Raw genomic sequence first — 7,689 nt, 5'->3', positions numbered from 1 at the left:
TTGTGTTCCTGTGTGACTTTGGTTCAGAGGTTGCCCTCTCTGAGCCCTAGATGAGATACTTATAAAGTGAGGGAAAGTCGTTTTCCACTTAATTTAGGGGCTTTATGGCGGACGGGGCGCAGGGTGCAGTGGCTCTGCGCCTTGAACTTTCTGTTACTTAGCGGGAAGGGAAGGCAGGGCCCGCCCAGTGACTCAGTGGCCACCCCTAACATCCCCGAGTCGCTCATCACCCCACACACTCGTCCGTTTCCATCATTTCTCTCTCGTGTCTCTGGTAGCCATATCCCCGCGGACACACAGCCTCTGCCCTCAGTCCTGCTGCTGCAGTCTCTCCTCTTTAAGGCCACTACACCCTCGGCAGAGGTGGCACCCGCCCGGCCCTGTTTGACACTTGAGGTTAACCCAGCTATCTCATTTGAACTTGCTCCTTCACAGCCTCGCCTCCTGGCGGTTCTGCACCCCAAGCCCTTTCCTTTCTTGGTGCTAACTTCTTTCACATTTAGATAACTTATCTAGTTGCCTTTACTTCAGAATTTTTATCTTTCTGGGTTGTCCTTTCGGCCTTCTTTTCTCTCCCCTCCCCTCTTCTCTCCTATCAGAAAGCGTCAGGGCTCATCTTTCGAGTCTATCTCCATTCTTCTCTCCACTTCTGGCTAGGACAGCCTTTAAAACGTGGGCTGATTGTAGGATCCGCGCCTTCTGACGGCCGCCGTCCAATCCCAGCTCTAACTCGGTGGGTGGGCCGGCCTGCTCAAGGTCTGCAAGCCCGGTAGGACCCTCCCCTCGCCTTGGAGCATTCTACCTTCTAACCCTGCTCAGCTTTTCTGGGCTGCTACCAGACCTCCCTCTCCTCACCCTTCACTGCTTTCCAACCGGGCTTTTCTCTGCTCTCCGCAAGCTGCACTCTCTGCCATAGAGAAGGCTCAGTGTTTAAGAGCGTCTGAAGCGCTTAGGACAGACCCAAATTCAGTTCCCAGTATCCACCCACATCCGGTGGCTCACGACTGCCTGTAACTCCAGCTCCAAGAGATCCGATGCCCTCTGGCCTCCTCAAGCTCCTGCAAACCGGAGTTCACACACACACACACACATACACACACACACACACACACACACACACACACACACGGCATGGTGACACTCATCTTTTTGTTTGTTTTGCTTTGTTTCTAGACAGGGTTTCTCTGTGTAGCCCTGGCTGACCTGGAACTCGCTTAGTAGACAAGCTGGCCTCAAACTCACAGATCTGCCTACCTCCCAAGTGCTGGGATTAAAGGCATGCGCCACCACCACCCAGTGACAGCAAGGGCTCTTAAGTGTCCAGTCATCTTTCCAGTACCTGGTACTCACCTTTAATCTGAGCACTAGAGAGGCAGAGGCAGGGGGAGAAGAGGAGAGATAGAGGATTACAACAGAAATCCTAACACCTGATTAATAAAAATCCCAGAAAAATGAAATTAAACTAGAGCAAAGGTTGTACTCCCAGAACTCAGCAGAATGAGAAGGAGTTTGAGGACAGCCTGGCCTATGTATAAAACCCTGTCTCAAAGAAACAAAAAGTGAATTCAAGAGGCAGATCAGTTGGTAGAGTGCATACTACATAAGACGGGGCATAGGAAGTGGTGACTGCTTGTAATCTCAGCACTTAGGCCAGAGGTAGAGGCTGGAGGCTCAGAAGTTCAGAGTTATCCTTGGCTACATAAGGAGTTTGAAGCCGACCTGGGGATGAGCTTCATGAACATTATACTAAGATAAAGACACCCAACATGAGTCACATAGCATAAGATTCCATCTGTAAGAAATACCTAGAAGTTGGGTGGTGATGGTGCACACCTTTAGTTCCAGCACTCGGGAGGTAGAGACAGGAGGATCTCTGTAAGTTGAAGCCAGCCTGATCTACAGAGTGAGTTCCAGGACAGGCTCCAAAGCTACAGAGAAACCCTGTCTCAACAATACAAAAAACAAACAAGAAGCCGGGCGGTGGAGGCGCACGCCTTTAATCCCAGCACTCGGGAGGCAGAGGCAGGCGGATCTCTGTGAGTTCGAGGCCAGCCTGGTCTACAAGAGCTAGTTCCAGGACACGCTCTAAAAAAGCTGCAGAGAAACCCTGTCTCGAAAAACCAAAAAAAAAAAAAAAAAAAAAAGAAAAAAAAAGAAAAAAACAAACAAGACAAAACAAACTAAAACAAAACAAAAAAAAGAAAAAAAAAAGAAATACCAAGAATCCACAGAGTCAAAAATCAAATTGGCAGTTGAGTGGGAATGAAGGAAGAAAGCAGAGAGTAACTGTTTAATGGTAGTTTCCTCTTATCATGACTAGAATATTATGGAACGTGGTAGAAAGAATGGTCATACAACCTGTGATTATATCAAAAGTTATTGGTGGGCTGGGGAGATAGTTTAGTTGGTAAGGAGCTTGCCTTAAATATTTAGTCTAGAATCACTCAGGCAGTAAGCCTCTGGGACACCTGGGGGGATTATCTATGTTAGGATGGCCTCTAGTCGCGCCTGTGAGGAACTAACTAGTCTAGGACAACGGCAGTGAAGAGACCCACTTTAATTGTGGGTGGGGCTATTATATGAGCTTTGGTCCTGGACTACATCAGAAGAAAGCGGTGCTTGGCCTGGTGGCACTCGCCTTTAATCCCAGCACTCTGGAGGCAGAGGTAGGTGAATCTCTGTGAGTTTGGGGACAACCTGGTCTACAGAGCAAGTTCCAGAATAGCTAGGACTGTTACACAGAGAAACCCTGCCTCAAACCACACACACACCCCAAAAAAGAAGAAAGCAGGTTGAATACTATCATCCAGTTTCCTGTTTCCTGACTGTAAATGCATTGTGACCAGCTGCCTCAAGTTTCTCCTGCCCCTGTGACTGCTCTACCATGCTGCACTGTACCCTGGAACTGTGAACTGAAGTAAGCGATTCTTAAAATGCTTGTTAGGGATTTCCTCACAGCACGAAGGAAGTTAACAAGCACATGAGGACCTAAGTTTAATCCCTAGAAGCTATATTTTTTTAAAAAAAATTCTGGGTGGTGGTGGTGCATACCTTTAATTACAGCACTTTGAAGGCAGAGGCAGGTGGATCTTAGTGAGTTTGAGGCCACCTGGTCTACCTGTTTAGGACAGCCAAACCTACACAAAAAAAACCTCCAAAGCAATAAACAAACAAACAAACTGTGATGATCTCTGATCATATATAAGATATAATAACATATAATATGTAAGACATATTATATTAATATAATAACATATATGTAATATATTGTATTAATATAATTAATATATTTTTTAAAAAGCTGTGGGACTGGAGAGATGGCTCAGCAGTTAAGAGCACTGGTTGCTCTTCCAGAGGTCCTGAGTTCAGTTGCCAGGACCCACATGACAGCTCACAACTGCCTTTAACTCTAGCTCCAGGGCATCTGACCCTCACACCAGTGAACATAAAATAATAAATTTTAAAAAAGAGAGATGCTATTTGAAACATCCAAAGCCTGCTGTAAGTGGGTTAATCTATTTTTTTAAAGCATAGATATAAATGGTTTAACTGTGTTGAATCCTAGGCATCTTCATTAGGAGGGTTAGTTTATTAGGAAAGGAAAGTGGAAGGCTAGTGTGCTGTAGAAGGAAGCTCAAAGGCTGGGTGTTGTGGTGTGAATGAGAACGTCTCCTATAAGCTCATATATAGTTTTTTGTTTGTTTTTGGTTTTTGTTTTCAAGACAGGGTTTCTCTCTGTAGCAGTCCTGGATGTCCTGGAACTCACTCTGTAGATCAGACTAGCCTTGAACTCACAGAGATCTGCCTGCCTCTGCCTCCTGAGTGCTGGGATTAAAGGTGTGCACCACCTTGCCTGCCTAAACTCATATATTTGAGTGTTGAGTCAGCAGGAAGTGGAGCTGTTCTGGAAGAACTGGGGGGGTGTGGCCTCGTTAGAGGAGGTGTGTCACCAGATGAGGGCTGAGGTTTAAACAGCCCTTACCGGGGCCCATCTCACTGTCTCTGCCTGCTGCCTCAGATCAGGAGGTAAAGCTTTCAGTTACCGCCCCAGTGCTGTGCCTGTCTGCTTCCTACCATGACGTCGAAGGTGGACTCACCCTCTAAACTGTAAGCCAGCCCCCAGTTAATCGCTTTCTCTTAAAAGCGTTGCCTTGGCCACAGCGTCCCTTTGCAGTAATAGAACAGTAACTAAGACCCTGAATTTGTTTTTAAGTGTTGGGACCTGAGCCCAGAGCTTCACCCATGCTAAACCTATGCTTTACCACTGAGATACACCCCAGCAATGTAGAACTTTCATATTGGGGTTCCTAATGACTAATACCTCTTTATATTATTACTGGGAAATTTGATTTCTTTTCTTGTAAAGTTTCTATTTAAACATCTTCCCAGTGTTTTTAAAATGCTGTGCCAAGTATGTATGTATGATAGATGCATGCATGTGCATGCATGTATAACAGTGCAAGTGTGGCAGTCGAAGGACAACTTTCTGGCGTCAGCCCTCTGCTCTGCTTTTCCAGGGGTCCTGGGGGTCAAACTCAGGTCTCCAGATCTACTCCGTTAAGTCTGATGGGTCATCTTAACAGCCCTGACCTTTTTTTTTTGGAGGCAGGGGACAGGGTTTCTTTATGTAGCCTTTCTAGCCTGAAACTCATTATGCAGCCAAGATTGTCCTGGATCTCAGAGAGACCCACTTTCTTCAGCCTCCAACTGGTGCCATTAGAGGTGTTTATTAGAGGTATTGTGGACTGCCACACCTGGCCTGGTTGTTTTGCTTTTTTTGTTTTGTTTTCTGTTTTTTTGTTGTTTGTTTTGTTTTTAAATATTATTTATTTATTTATTTATTATGTATACAATATTCTGTCTGTGTGTATGTCTGCAGGCCAGAAGAGGGCACCAGACCTCATTACAGATGGTTGTGAGCCACCATGTGGTTGCTGGGAATTGAACTCAGGACCTTTGGAAGAGCAGGCAAAGCTCTTAACCACTGAGCCATCTCTCCAGCCCCCTTGTTTTGTTTTGCTTTTTTTTTTTTTTTTTTTTTTTTTTTTTTTTTTTGAGACAGGGTTTTTCTGTAGCTTTGGAGCCTGTCCTGGAACTAGCTCTTGTAGACCAGGCTGGCTTCAAACTCAGAAAGATTCCCCCTGCCTCGACTGCCTGAGTGGTAACATTAAAGGTAAATGCCACCACATTTGGCTCTGCTTTTAAAAATTTATTAGCCAGACTGCTATCACCAATGGCGCTGTGGACACCTGAAGTCTGAGCCACTACCTGTGACCAAGGTGATGTCCAAGGGATGTCCCTCCACAGGGGCCATGCGGATACAGTGCCACCACCCAGGATCATTGTGATGTCCAGCCCAGACTGCTGCCAGGGGCCATGTCTGGGTTCATGGCTCTACGGCAGCTGGAGTCTGAGTTGATATCCATGACCCTGTTGCCACTGAGGGCCGTGCAGTTGCAGTTCAGGCTGAAACCTGAGGCTATGTTGGTCTTAGAGGGTCAACCTGTTGCCCAGGTCACACAGACCTGGGTGGCCCATGTTGCCACCTGGAGCCATGGTGTCATCTGGTCCCAAAATGTGGCCGTGAGCCATGTCTGGGTTCGTGACCCTACGGCAGTCAGGGTGTGGGTCTATGTCCGTGTCTCCTATTTCTTTTAAAGGCTAAGTGGAGACCTGGGGTCTGGGCTGCCACCTGGATAAATGCTGGCTTTGGGGGCCATGCCGCCACAAGGATCATGCCAATCTGGGTGATCTGCAGTGCCAACTAGGGCCATGCTGACATCTGACCCCAGACTATTGCCAGGGACCATGTCTGGGTCCATGGCTCGATCACATCAGGGGTCTGTATTGATGCCACTAGATCGTCAGGGACCTGGGCGACCACCTGGGGCCAGGTTAGTGTCTAAAGGTTGAGCCTCTGCCAGGGCCATGCAGATCTGAGTACCCTGTGTGCTGCCACCCAGGACCATGAAGCTGCCTGGGCCTAGGCTACTGCCAGGGACCATGTCTGGGTCGGTCTTTGGCTCCTGCTGCCACTGAAATCAGTGAAGATAGGGCTGCGCGCGCAGACTTGGTCCTGGCCCCCGCTGGCAGCAGCACCGAGGAGAGAAGGCCCTGCACTTTTCCTACTGACCTGACAATAGGGGCAGAGGTGGGCAGGCCTGGGGAGCATGAGATCAGGGGGCCCAAGCCTGCCCCTCTTCGTCTGTCACATGGTGGCATGAATGAATGTCCTCTCTCTCCTCACCCCTTGCCACCTGCGGCAGGTGAGAGAAGTGGCCCCGGTGCCATGAGAATGGGAGAACTGGACCTGCCCCCCACCCAAGCAGCAACACATGGGAGAGTGGGCATGGCATTTCACCTGGGCAGCACACCAGAGCTGACCCTGTAGGCAAGGGCACAGATAGGATAGGCCTGTGGGCGTGAGTAGGAGAGCTGCCCCTGCCTCCTCCCTCGTATGCCATGAATGGCAAGGGTAAGGGAAGTATGCCCTCATCCCCACCCCTTGCCACTCATGACAGCCAGGAAAGCAATCCCGGGGGCATGAGAACAGAAGAACTGTCCCTGCCCCTCACCAACTGCAACACTCAGGACAGTCGGCCCTGCACCTCACCTGAGCAGAAACAGTTCTTCCTGCTTTTTCTGTCCAGCGTCTCCACATTCAGGTCGGAACTGTTTTCCTATAATCATCTTGTAGAATTTTCTTTTTTTTTTTTTTTTGATGAAGGGTCTTATTATGTATCCCTAGCTGGCCTGGAATAGACAGGTCTGGCCTTGAATTTGTGGATGATCTTCTTGCCTTTAGGATTAGAGGCTTGAGTCATCATACCTAGACCAGGACTGATATTTATTTGAGAGTCTCACTATGCAGCCCTGGCTGGCCTAGAACTTTCTATATAGATCAGGCTGGCCTCAAACCTCGAAGTTACAGAGATCTGCCTGCTTCTGTTTCCTGAGTGCTGCCAGGCTGATTTTTATATGGAGTAAAGAAAACCAGAAAGCTAGGCGGGATGGCACATACTCAAAATTCTAGTACTTGGATGGCAGAGGAAGGAGGATCACTCAAGCCCAGGAGTTCCAGGCCAGCTTAGGCAACATAGGCTTGGTCTGTGGTGAGATTTTGTTTGTGATCTAACAAATAAAGCTTGTCTGAAGATCAGAGTGAAGCGCTAAGCCACGAGTTAGCCATAGAGATCAGGCAGTGGTGGCTCACACCTTTAATCCCAGCACTCAGGAGAGGCAGACAGAGCTCTATGAATTCAAGGCCATGCTGGGCTACACTAGATTGATCCAGTCAAAGAGAAAGAGACAGGCTGTAGTGACTCACACCTTTAGCCCCAGCACTGGGGAGGTGGAGACAGCAATAATGTGGCTGGGCGGAGAGAGGAAGACAAGGTGGGTGGGTGGGATGGGGAGTTGGGAGATGGGGGCACACACACACACACACAAATGCACACACAGGAGTCTGAGGATTCATAGGGACAGGATTGTCCCTTTGGTCTGAGTATTGGTAGAGGTAAGAACTCTAGTGCCTGGCCGCTCTGCTTCTTTCACCCCTGCCTCTTCCCCCTGGCCCCCTCCCCATAGCTGACTCCGGGTTTTTATTATTAAGACCAATTAGAATTCGTGCTACACTGGTCTCCAAAACAAAACAAACCTCTAAAACAAACAAAAATATAACCTTTTAGT

The sequence above is a fragment of the Arvicola amphibius genome, chromosome 15 (genome assembly GCF_903992535.2).
Source record: "Arvicola amphibius chromosome 15, mArvAmp1.2, whole genome shotgun sequence".
Taxonomy (NCBI): Eukaryota; Metazoa; Chordata; class Mammalia; order Rodentia; family Cricetidae; genus Arvicola; species Arvicola amphibius.
Note: the sequence above shows the minus strand (reverse complement) of the source record.